Below are 11856 nucleotides of genomic sequence, written 5' to 3' on the forward strand. Positions count from 1 at the left end.
TCCGGTGGCAGACTGGGAGTGCCAGAGGTAGGTGCATCTCCAGGGTGGACTCAGCGGGAAGACCTACCAACATGGCTCGGTTGCTCTCGCATTGCCATCGGCAGTCTCTTGGTGTGCCTTCGTGACAGACCCTGACCACTGCTGGCAGATGAAATGTCGGGGACAGGCAGGTGCTGAACCAAGGGAGCTCCCATATTGATTCTGAGCGCGCCCGGTAACGAAAAGCTTAGAACAGTAGTGGTGAAAAAACCCTGAACACACGCACACCTGATATACAACCTGGGTGTCAAGGGAGTGGAGGAGAGGACCAGGATGAAAAACCGGAGCTGGAGAAACGTGAGGGTGCCTTGCTGAGACCACCGACCCCCTCCTGCGCTCCCACGAGCCAGTGGCCTCTTGGCATCGATCGGCAGAAGATGCTGCTGTTCCTCTTTGTGATCCATTTTGGAGCTGCCAAAGAAGTACGCACCAGGCAAAATGATGCTGCATTAGCAAACCGCACACAAAAGTTTCCCTTTGGCTTCTGCATCAGCCCGAAAAACACTTAATGATTAAAAAGAAGTGCTCATAATAGCATACAGGGCTCTGAACTTTTAGTGCTGGGCATAAGAAAGGTGCTTCTGGGTGTGCACATGCAGCAGAAACCCGCTGCCGCAGCTGCGTTTGGTTGGGATAGGTCCTGCTCTTAAATCAGTGCTGGCATTTTTACAGAAGTTGAACCTTCCCGGCTCTAGCAGGGCGCAGGTTTCCTTAGGCATTTGCACGCTTTAATATCAGTTTATTTAAACTGATGGTTTTCCCCTCTAGACTTTCCCTGGGCAGATAGTTCCACTGCCAAGCGCATCCCACTGCAAACCGGCTTTTATCTGACTCAATCCCGTTTCCCTGGGCACATGCTTGCTCCTGTCCTCTTTCCGTCAACAGACAGAGAGTCCCCGCCTCCCATGACAACAAATTGCCATGAGGGAACCTTGCAGACTGGAGCCCGAGCCTCCTACATGGACTTATTCCACGCTCCTGGAGGAGTTCAGAGGTGGAAAGAGCATTGTGGGGGAGGAAAGACCTTCCCTCCCCAAGGGCGGATGGCGTCCTCTGAAGACATGGCACCAGCTGGTGTGGTACCGGCACGGAGGAGACTCATTGCTGGCCACGAATCTCTTGGCTCTCCATCGGTTTTTCTCCCTGGCTCTAACGGCAGCTCTGGCAACAGCCGCTTGCACCTGAGCTGCTGCTCTGGCAGATGGGGCGTCAGTTTAACGTTTCGTCTGAAGACAAAGCTCAGGGAGGGGAATGCAAGTGCTCAACTTGTCCCCTGTTTTGGATACAGGTGTCGGTTGGCCAGGTAAACCCAGAAGCTTGTGTTTACCTGGAAAGCGTTTCTTTCACTTCACTGCAGGTGGTGGCTGGGGTATGTTCCTGGTGTTACCCAAGAGCCCGTAAACTTACTCTTCCACCCTCGCTCGTAGTTTCCTGTTTGCCAGGAGAGTTTAGGGTGAGAACAGCCTGGTTCGGTTTTGTTTTCATGCAGCGCAGCCTTCTCTCGAGCAAGGGAGAGGAAGGCTGGCTTCATTCAAGCTGTGGTTTCGGCAGCTGCTGGCACCGGGCGCCCCGCAGTCAGGTGCGCCGCTCTCGAGCGACCGCACAGGGCTGATTCGGTGCGAAGGAGAAGAGCCGAGATCAAGGTGTTCATCTGCAAAGGAAGGAGCTTCCAACCGAAGTGCTGCCTGCGCGGTAGGCTTGCGGCTAGCTAGCTCACCCCTCCCTGCCGAGGCTCGGGGAGCTTCAAACCCAACCTGACGCTCTTGTTCTGCACCTGCTGCCGCTGAGCCCTCACCCCACGGGGAGGTCTCTCTCTCCTCTTTTCAGCAAAACGCAGGCAAAGGTCTGGGATGAAAACGGGAGACCAGTATCTCTCTTAGAACGTGCCTCAGGCTTGCCGCGTTTTTCACTCTTGCAGGCTGACAGGGGCTGTCGGTCTCCCTCCCATGGGATCAGCCTTTCCCAGGGGAAAGGGTGCTGCAGCCCAGGTCGAGCTCATGAAGGCTGTGTCTCCTGCCCACACCTCCAGCCAGGACCCCAGGGTCCTGCTTTGGGGCTCTAAGTCCAGATGATTTTCCCAAAGAGGAAGGGCTGAGCAGAACGCTCAGAAGGGTCACCCACCCCAGGCAAGGACGTTTCATGCTCTTTGATCTGTTTGCTCCATCCCTCTCAACACGCTGCTCAGGCACAGCACCGAGCACTTCCTTGGAAAACAACCCAGAGGAGCTGATGAGAGCTGCCAGGAATTCCTGAAAATTACCCCCTTCGCACTCAATTTTGCCCCTGGCTTCATTGTGCCGGTTTTAAGCCAAGCGCTGCCTCCCATCGGAGCGGCTCAGCCCAACATCCGGAGAACGGTGCTTCTCAAGCTTTCTGCTCCCAGCAACCTCTGCTCTCACCAAACCATTGCGCCAATCCCATCATAAATTCCTGCTCCAAAAATGACTAAACCCTCTTGTGAAACTCTTCTGGGGACTCTTCTGAGCATCTTCATCACCCACAGGGGGAAGGTTCGTGCCTGTAGGGTCATTGGACGGCTTGGTAATGGCACATTGCTCTTTTGAAACCTCAAGTTCTGCACCATGCACTCGCTGCACAGGGGGCGTTTAAACTTCTCGTTCTGCTTGCCTCAGCAATGGACGATTTTCCAGCTTCCTCTGAGTCCTGAGAGCTGCCACACGGGCACAGGCACATAGTGGGATGCAGAAAATATGGGACAAAGCCCGGGTGGTAACAGGAATGTGGACACAATAGAAGGAGTGAGAGGACAGAGAAAGTGAAGGCTCTCAGGAGAGGTCTCCATGAGGTCCTGGTGGACCCGATGCTCCCTGAGAGGCCCTGATTTTGACCATTCACAGATTGAAATCTGGCCATTAATAGCTCATCTTTTTCCCTATCAACCACCACTTCTTCAGGGCTCTTTTTCTGCCAGCTGCTCTTCATCCATCTCAGCCAGGCCCTTGGAGAGCCGGGACAGTGGCACAGACCTTGAGAAACTCTGGCCCTGTGCAAATGCATTCGAAACCCAGAGCTTCTTTTCCAGTCCCAAATTTGCACCAGCCAGTAGGGATTTAACCCCTTGCCGCTTCCATCTCGGTCCTGTGCGCCGGCAGGAGAGGGAGAATGGGGAGAGAGCGTCTGATTGATTGTGCGAGTCCCTAGTCAGGAGAAGAAGTTTGATTTACTGAGGCCAGAGGTACCAAAGAGCTTGGACAGGAATTTGCACTAAACCTTTGACACACAAGACATTTCCCTTTCTGGCCAAGACAAACAAAGGAAGGAAGCGTCTGGGACTTTTAAAGCGACCTAATGGAGACAGGTAAGGGCAGATAAGGGCTGAAGGAAGAGTGGGCTGGGCAAGGGAAGTATCTAGTTTTAAAGATTTGTTGGAGTCCTTGGTATTCTGCAAATCAGGCTTAGGGGAGGTGAGGCCGCCTGGGCGAGCCCTGCTTGCGACGGGAGATGCAGGCTCGACATCCCTACGTGCTGAGTACAGGCTTTCTGTTCGCCCTCCACTTTTTCTCTCTTTCCACGTGCTTTGCAAAGTTCCCTGTGTCCAACGCTTACCCCATGACTAAGGCTTACGGGATGTCGCTGCTCGTTAGCTGAGCACCGTCAGGCTCTGTTAAAGTCTCCCGTCAAACGCTGCTGGGCTCAGGTGCCGGGGTGCTGTCTGCCTGTGCCATTCCTGTCGGATCCTAGGATTTCTCAGCCTTATTGCTTGGCGTAAAAGAGTATTTGCCCCTTTCCAGCATCTGCTCGGATCCTCTAATAAAAAGAACAGCCGGAGCCGTTCCTGCCCTGCAAAAGGGAGAAAAAAATCTGTATGATGGAGAGATTGATTTAAAAAAAAAACCAACAGGATTAATGGAAGGATCAGCTCTTCATTAATGCTGTTCTCTGTCCCCATATCACTTCTACAGGGGACACAGGAGATCCTCATGTTTCCTGTGCTGGGAGTGGGACCAGCAAGGCGTCTTCTGTGGGACAGCCGTCAGGACGCGGCCTGGCTCCTCCTTCGCCATGGCATCTGTGCCCGGCTCCGAGAGGGCACCCTGCACCTGTGGGAGGTCAGGCATTCCTCCAGCCTAGGAGCAAACAATAAGTACCTTTCCCAATTCAACGTCACTGATTCCTCATCCCAGCAGCAAACCATTGCTAGGAGACCGTCCCTGCCGAGAGACTTAAAAAGCAAAGGTTAACTTTGCCCACACAGGGTTAATTTTCCTCCCAGGGTTTCAGCTTCTCCTGGGAGTTACCTGTGTGGTGACTCCACGGGTCGTCCCCCCTGCCCCCAATCCCTCCATTAACAATTTGCTCGTTGACCTCAACTCTTTCCATTCTCCACGAAATTGCTCTGGTTTCTTTTTAACCCTTTTTCTCACTCAGCAGGCGACTCAGAAATATCGAGTCACAGCACGGGGAGGCGGCTCGTGTTTCTCTCTACGGTGCCGCAAAACGCAGCATGGATGGAGGATATATTTCGGCAAGATCCAGGGGCCAGAGGGAGCAGGAAGGTCCCCGGCGCCGTGCCCACAGCACTCCCACGCCACAGACTCACAGATCCTGCTCCTTGGTCTTACCCCGTCGGTCATTAAATGAATTTTGGCTTACCCCGTGAGTCATTAAATGAAACGCCTGCCCAGGGACAGGTCTCTCTGGCCAGGGCTGCCAGGGTTCGGGCGGCCGCTCTGCTGAGGTCCCTCCACATGTCCAGTCCCAGATCACGAAAACAAAGCTGCTGCTTTCTGGGTTATTTATAAAGCAAGCTGGACAAACAAACTTTTCCTACCCTGAACGGTCAAGGTTATGAATCCATGGTTCTCCTTTCCTATGGGGACCTTGTTTGTGACTCATTCCCGGCAACCGCTCGGGGGCTTCCAGTCCATGAGCTGGAAGCTACGAGCCTTTCAAAGGGAGGAATGGCTCGGCAGAGGCAGCTGGAGGCTCCCCGCAAGGACTGAGCCCGCTTCGTTTGTTACTATTAAGCAAAGACCTGCACAGAAAAGCCGTCTGTAATGCACGAAAATTCTTTTAAAAACGCAGAGAATTGGCTGGAGCACCATCTGGAGGCAGTTTCTGGAAGCTGCGGGCAGACCATCCCCAGCAACACCTTTCCCTGGGGCTGGGTGGGGATGAAGATGCGGGGGGGGGGTTCCTTTGGGAGCAGGTTTTGGGGTGACACGCACACATCCCCGCCTGGATGCGGCCGGGATGAAGAGCTCCCAGCCCACCGACAGCTGCCGGGGTACGGCACGACCTCGCGGTTCAGGGTCTTTGAACTGCAGGTCGTTTCCCTGCTCTTCCTTTCTTCAGCCGGGTACCCCTGGAGAAAGTCTCCGCTGCGGGACATTCTGCCATGCCATCCTCTAGCAGGTGGCCCTGGGATGAGGTTTTTTTCACAGCCAGACTCTCCCGTGTCCCTAGAAACCAGGAGGGAGTCCCTTCAATCGCACTTTTTTCCTCTGCTGGCTCTAATCTGTGCGTGTACGTCCTCTGTGAGCATGGCGCAACTTCTTGCCTGTGTTTCTCTGCTCTTCATTAGCGCTTGTCGCTGGAGCGCAGGTGGCTCTACCTGAAATTAGGAAATGCTTCTCCATCGCTTTTCCGGAAATGCTTGGTTTGGTTTTACCATGCTTGATTTGTTACTGATTTTTCTAAGATTTTCTTTCAAGAACCAGCCTGCCTAAGAGTCTGCCTATATCTTCTGCTGGTTTTGACCACAACTTTGTCATCCCACTATATCTTTTTGATAGTATTTGGACGGTGCAGGGTGCTGCTTCTGGTTGCTCTCTGAAAAGGGAGACCACTATATTTTTTTTAAGATCTGCTGATGCTGAGAAGGGCTGCGATTTCTAAGAAGGGATCTTGTGCGTGCCCTGACACGTTTCACAACTCGACACCACGCGAGCTGGGCTCCGCAGCCCTCAGTGAAGAGGCTGGAATTGGTTTTTTTGCAGGGATTTACTTTCTGTAACCCGACCGCTCGGGTTGCGCACAGAGACGAGTTGGTTTTTCAATACGCGCGAGTCCGCGATCAGCTTTCTCCTGCGCAAGGTTTCCCGCACGATGAGTCGACTCTTTTGTCGCCAGTTCCTGAGGAATTCTTACCAAATACTGCACGGGCTTCGAACACCTTGAGCCTTGCTGTGCGTGTCCTAAACGCCGAGGCCGCTGTGGGGATGCTCACCCTCGGCAGCAGCAGGTTAACAGCTCAGGGCGTACGGCTTTAAGGGCGATGCATCTTGAAGCGTTGTTTTTCTCTATATGTCCTGTGTTCTCAATATTAAATACTTCCTTCCCCTTTGGCCCTGGAGGCTGTTCTGAAAGCTGGAAGCCCAGCGTCTGTTTGAGCAGGGCCCCTCTATCACCAGAATCTGCTTATCTGCAACTCAAAGGAAATTCTGCTTGGCTGATGTGTTCCAGCTCCGGATGAAACGCCTCCCGCCTGCACACGCGGAGGGTTTCATAAGCGAGGGGCCGAGACGCTGCGAGCTGCTGCGAGACTGCTTCTCAGGAACGCCGGCTGCGAAAATAATCAGGGGTTCTCGTTTCACGCAGTCAGCGATTGCGGGGCCAAAGTTGCCGTCGGGATCATCTGAGCACCACGGGACTCGTTCAAAGCCTTTAGGGCAAGAGATACCAGGACTTCAGCGCTTTAGAGAGAAGGGGGTCGAGGGACTCGCTAAATACTTACACGGGGAGCAAGATCTCGAAAATGAAACATCAAATAAAATCCCATCAAATGAAATACCATCACGAGGACTGAATCAAGCCATTAGGAAGTCTGGGCAGGTTTAAGAGCTCACTTCTGTTGAAAAGTGGGAGTTTTGTATTTTCAAGTGTCTTCGCATCACCTAGCGGCATGCCTCAGGGCACAGAGCGTGCTCTTGCTGCCGTGCTAAAAATAAACCACTCGGGAAGGCTCTGACAGCCTTCTCAGCGCTTCGGGTGCTTTGAACTGAAACAGGGAAAAAAACACGAGAAGAGAAAGTCATCGTGGGCCACCTGGGTGGCACGTGACCCTGGAGAAGGCTTTGGCCAAGCAGTAGACAGCAGGTACAAAGCCAATGTCCACCGTGGTGGTACCAAGGTGCGTCCCCAGATGTGGGCAACGGTGATGCTACAGCCAACACGAGTACCACGTGTTTCTTTTCGTCTAATTCAAACGTATATTTGAAGGCGCTAGAACAGCCGGTGGGATGGTGCTGGCAGGTACACACAGCACCCGTGTCTTTGCCACGCACCGGCGGCAGTTGGCTGAGCTACGTCCTGGATGAGAGCAAGCAGATGAGAAGCCTCCGGGAGAGGTTGGTGCAAGCGGCTGAAAGCAGACGGGAAAACCTGCCATCCTGGTGAGGTGTCTCACACAGGATGAGACCATGAGACCTGCCTGGGTGAGAAACGGCCATCTTCAGCTCCGCTCCGCAGAGGAGCAAGCAGGGAGCGGTCTTCTCACTGGGTGGAAATTATAGTTTACATTAAACAATTTCACCTCTGTCACTTGGTTTCCTGAAAGCTGATGGAGGAAGAGTCAGAATTAGGGAGCGATAGAGTTTGTTTTCTTTTTCTAGAAGACACTGTATGTTTTTCTTCTCCCCCTTCTTTTTTTTTTTCTTTTTTTTTTGTGTGTGTTTAGATAAAAGTTAGGACAAAAAGACTTTGCTGAACTGGTTCCAAGTTAAAGCCCAAGAAAACAAGCATCGGCCTTCAAAGCCAAGAGGTTCAGTGGGTTGTCAAACCCAGTCTTGCTCGCGCAGGAAATCACGTCATGTAATCCCTCGTTTGCGACTTTGGCCAAGGGTAAAATCCTCCTCAGCAAGGGTGTGCAGACATTTCAGAGAGCAAAGTCCTGAGAGAAACACCGCATTTGAGGAAACAGGGATTTTTTCAGGAACAGACAACAGGGTCGAGATCTGCTTGCATAAATACCCAGGTTCCACCTCCGTTTGGGAGAGCAGGCACCCGGGCTCAGTTTGAGCTATTTCTTCATGAATTAACACATTTCGAAGCATCGTTCTGTCCGGAGCTACTTTGAACTACATTTTTGTTATACCTGATCAGTTACAATTGCCGACGGCTTGTTGTTTCAAGGTGTATTTTAGTTTCCTGCTTAAAAAAAAAAAAGCACCAAAAAAGTAACACTTTTTTGTTTGTTTGTTTCATAGCAATTAAAATTAATTATTTGCCAAAATATCTGCAGACGCCTCCATCGGTAGAGGTGAGAGAGAAATAGTCTCCTGCCCGATCAAGGACCAGTTACGTCATTCCCAACCCATTTCTTTAATCTGCTCTTGAAAACTTGCTTTACTTCTACCCTTCCACTTTGCAAGGAAACCACTGGAAGTTCTCCCCCGCCTCGGGCTCCTCCCAGTCTTGGATCTGCTCTGGAACTGCGTTTCTTTAGCTCGCTCATGGACCATGTGGAACAGTGTCAAAAGCCATAAAACTGTATTTACTGCCTCTTCTTGGAGTGCAGCGCTCATAGAACATCATTGTAGGAGTAAATTATCCGAGCTTGGGATGATTGGATCTTGCCAAATTAGTATTGCCTGTTACTCATTTTCTTTAGTGTTCTTCTCTAGGTGCTGACAAACAACGCGTTTAACTGCCTGTTCCACCGTTTTCCCAGATCCCAACACCACATAATTCTCTCCTCATCTTCAGTCTCCTTTTTTTTTTTTTTTTTTTTTAAGAGAAACTTTTGACATTTTCTTGACCTTTTGCCATCCCGCCCGGGTTAGCGGAGGCTCCCTTCTCAGCCTTCTCCTACCTGTTGAGTGAATTTAATCTTGCCCAGGTAACCCGAAAGCGCGTAACGAACGTTAGCGCTTTGCAGCCTGTTCTTTTCTTACTGCATTAAGACTTCTTCCCTCTCTACCACTCGTGTCACTTGTGATGCTTATCTGATCAATCGCCATTTAAAGTTATACTGACATATTTCAACCTTCTGGGCATTACCCGTTATTAGCCGCCTCTCTTGAGAAAGAATTAGATTCGCTGTTTCCTTGGTCTCCCCTCTCCACATGCAGAATTTTCTCCATTACTTACCAGTGAAATAATCTCCTACCCAAGGAAGGATCCAAGGAACTGTAGAATCAGCTATGGCTCGTCTCAGATACAACCAGAATAAATAGGTTCTCCTGAACCAACTCATCACAGACGCCCGAGGGCCCTTTTCGGTTTTTTTTCCATGGGACTTTCTATAAGCTCAGCCACATTCCAGAACTTTTGCATTCTTTAAACCCATGCAAAGCACCTAAACATTTCACCGTGGGGGGGATCTTCTCACCTACTCTTACCCACAGCTGCTGTGAACTAGTGGAAGCGTACCATGGTCTAGTTGTTTCTAAGTTGCACAGGAAACAGATTCGTCCTTCAATATCTATATTATTTTAATTAACATATTGTTTAAATCATCCACTGTTATTCTTTCTTTCTACGCATGATGTTGGGTTGTCATCACTTCAGCTTCTCTTCTGCTCTCTGAGAGTCTGGCTCAGAACTTTGCGTATTACTGCTGCAATCTTATCAGAACCTTAACATCGCAATTTCTCCGTACTTTTACGCCACGATAGCAGGACCACGTGCCTTTGGACCAGCAGCTGGCTGCTGGAATGAGAGGAGCTGATTTTCTCTCACGTTCCGGCTTTCATTAGCTAACAACCCGGCAAATCCCATGGATCCTCCTGTACCCTTTCCTCTGGTCTGGAACTGGGATTCAGCCCCAGCCCTTTTACCCAGCCCTTAGGGCCGTTTGCTGCCTCCTTGGGCAGCCACGAACGCTCTCAGCACAGGAGGCTGCCCGTCCTGTCACCTCAGCAGCTCCACTGTCCCACCCCCTCTGCTGACCCGCAACACGCTCCGAACCCAGAAAACAAGGAGACGCGCACCCACACACCCCCCTCATAGCCACAGAAGAGAGATTCCAAACCCAGGGAGAGAAATACAGAATTAGAAAAACAGGCAGTTTGGAATAAAGAAGGCTGGAACATTGTGTCCCGTGCCCCAGGCGGTCATTGCTGTGGGAAGAGTTAGGACCAGCGAGGAACTGAGCTTTCTGCAATGCCTTGGCTTCTGACAAAGTGTAGGATTTGGTCTTATTGCTGAGCTATCGCAGCCAGCTGTCTTCCCCGCGTGTCCTTCTCCCATCTCCTCATCAACCCTTTCTAAAGAACAAACCAGGCACACTCTCCGTGCCCCTCCGACGCTCCCAGCTCAACCGTCGTCAATCCCCTTGAACAATCCAATTGGGCCCTGGGCATTCCCACCCCTGGAAAAACCTCTGCTTCCCAAAGCTCACATCCTCACTGGTGTCAAGAGCCATCTGATCTAAGAGACTGCGCACAGCACGAGGGGCTCATCAGTAAAGGCCACTTCCAGCTTTTACTGGCCGTGCTGGCAAGGCAGCTCTGCGCTCCCCAGGCTTGGGAGACAGCAGGAAGGCTACAGCCCCTCGCAGGGAACGAGCTGGGTCAAAACAGAGGAGGAACAGTTAATAGCTCTCTGGACCCGCACTATTCTGCATGCTTACAGCAGGGCAGGGGGGCTGCTGCTCCCCATTGCCAAGCTGCCTGCCCTAGATCAGACCCTGGTGCTCTGGAGTTTCCCAGCCTCGAGAGCAGCAAATGCTCTGGGCTTATCGCTGCATCAGAGCAGTTGGAAGACAGTTGAGTGTCTCTCTAAGTGCTGATAGAAGGGAAGGCTTTGCTCTTGGAGATAAGAAGCCCTCCCTGAGGAGCCAGGGGAGTCCGTTGGTATCAGAGTGTCTTCCAGCACTTTGCAGACACAGCCTTTGAACGTGCGAGATGGCGAGGCGGTCACGTAGACAGCAGACAGCGAGGGCTGTGTTTTTGAGGTCAATTAACTGAAGCCCTCGCTATCATCTATTTTCTTTTCCCTAGAATTATTTTTCTCCTGTTGATCGAGCCTTGGCGGTGACCTCACCGGCTCACCAAGCAGTAAACAGGCGAATCCTCACATTTTTGGAGATAGACTAATTCGGGAGAGATAGGCGCTTCAGGAAGGTATTTCGGCCTAAGATTTTGAAATGCGTAACAGCTCCCTTTTTCTGCCCTCTGCGCATGCTTGAGAAGCTGCCCAGCTCTTGCTGCGGGTTATAGAAGACACTGTTTCATAAGCAGCTCCTGTCCAGCTCGGGGGAAAGCAGGTGCGTCTGGAGAGAAGCTGTTCAGTGCCACCTCCAGAGAGAGCTCCCCGCACCATCCCGTGGCAGCACATCCAGTCTCTGGTGGTGACGTGTCAGCCGATGCTCGTGCATTAGGAAAGCAGAACGTCTAGGCCACCTTCAGCTGGAGGAATTCACTAGATCTGATGCCCAGTGTTGGGTAATTTGGGTGCGTGTAATAAATCAGGGCACGCGGAGGGAGGCTGTTCTCTATCATACATTCAAAGCATTTGAAAAGAAGCAGGTCAAATATTTTGGTGAGGCAGAGGCTGTTTTTACACAACGCTGCTCTTACAGTTTCAGCATACATTATATGGAAAAAAAAATATTTCTTTTTTCATTTTAAGCTCACGGCCCAGTCATTTTCCTGGGCCCTTCCTGGCTGAACTGTGAAGGACGAATGCCCCCCACAGGCAGCTCATGCTCTCTAAAGTCCTGGTCCATTTTCTCTCCCTGTTTACACCCAAAGGAAACTGCCACATTTCCAAATATAGGTCTTTTCATCCAAATAAGGGGGCGGGGAGGGAAATTAGAATGTTGTTAAAAAATAATCGATGTGCAAGGCAGAAATTTAAGAGCAGTGCAAAAGAGCGGTGCGAAAATTCTGCACAGGCTGGAGAAAGAACGGC

Source organism: Larus michahellis, chromosome 22, assembly GCF_964199755.1.
Source record: "Larus michahellis chromosome 22, bLarMic1.1, whole genome shotgun sequence".
Classification (NCBI taxonomy): Eukaryota; Metazoa; Chordata; class Aves; order Charadriiformes; family Laridae; genus Larus; species Larus michahellis.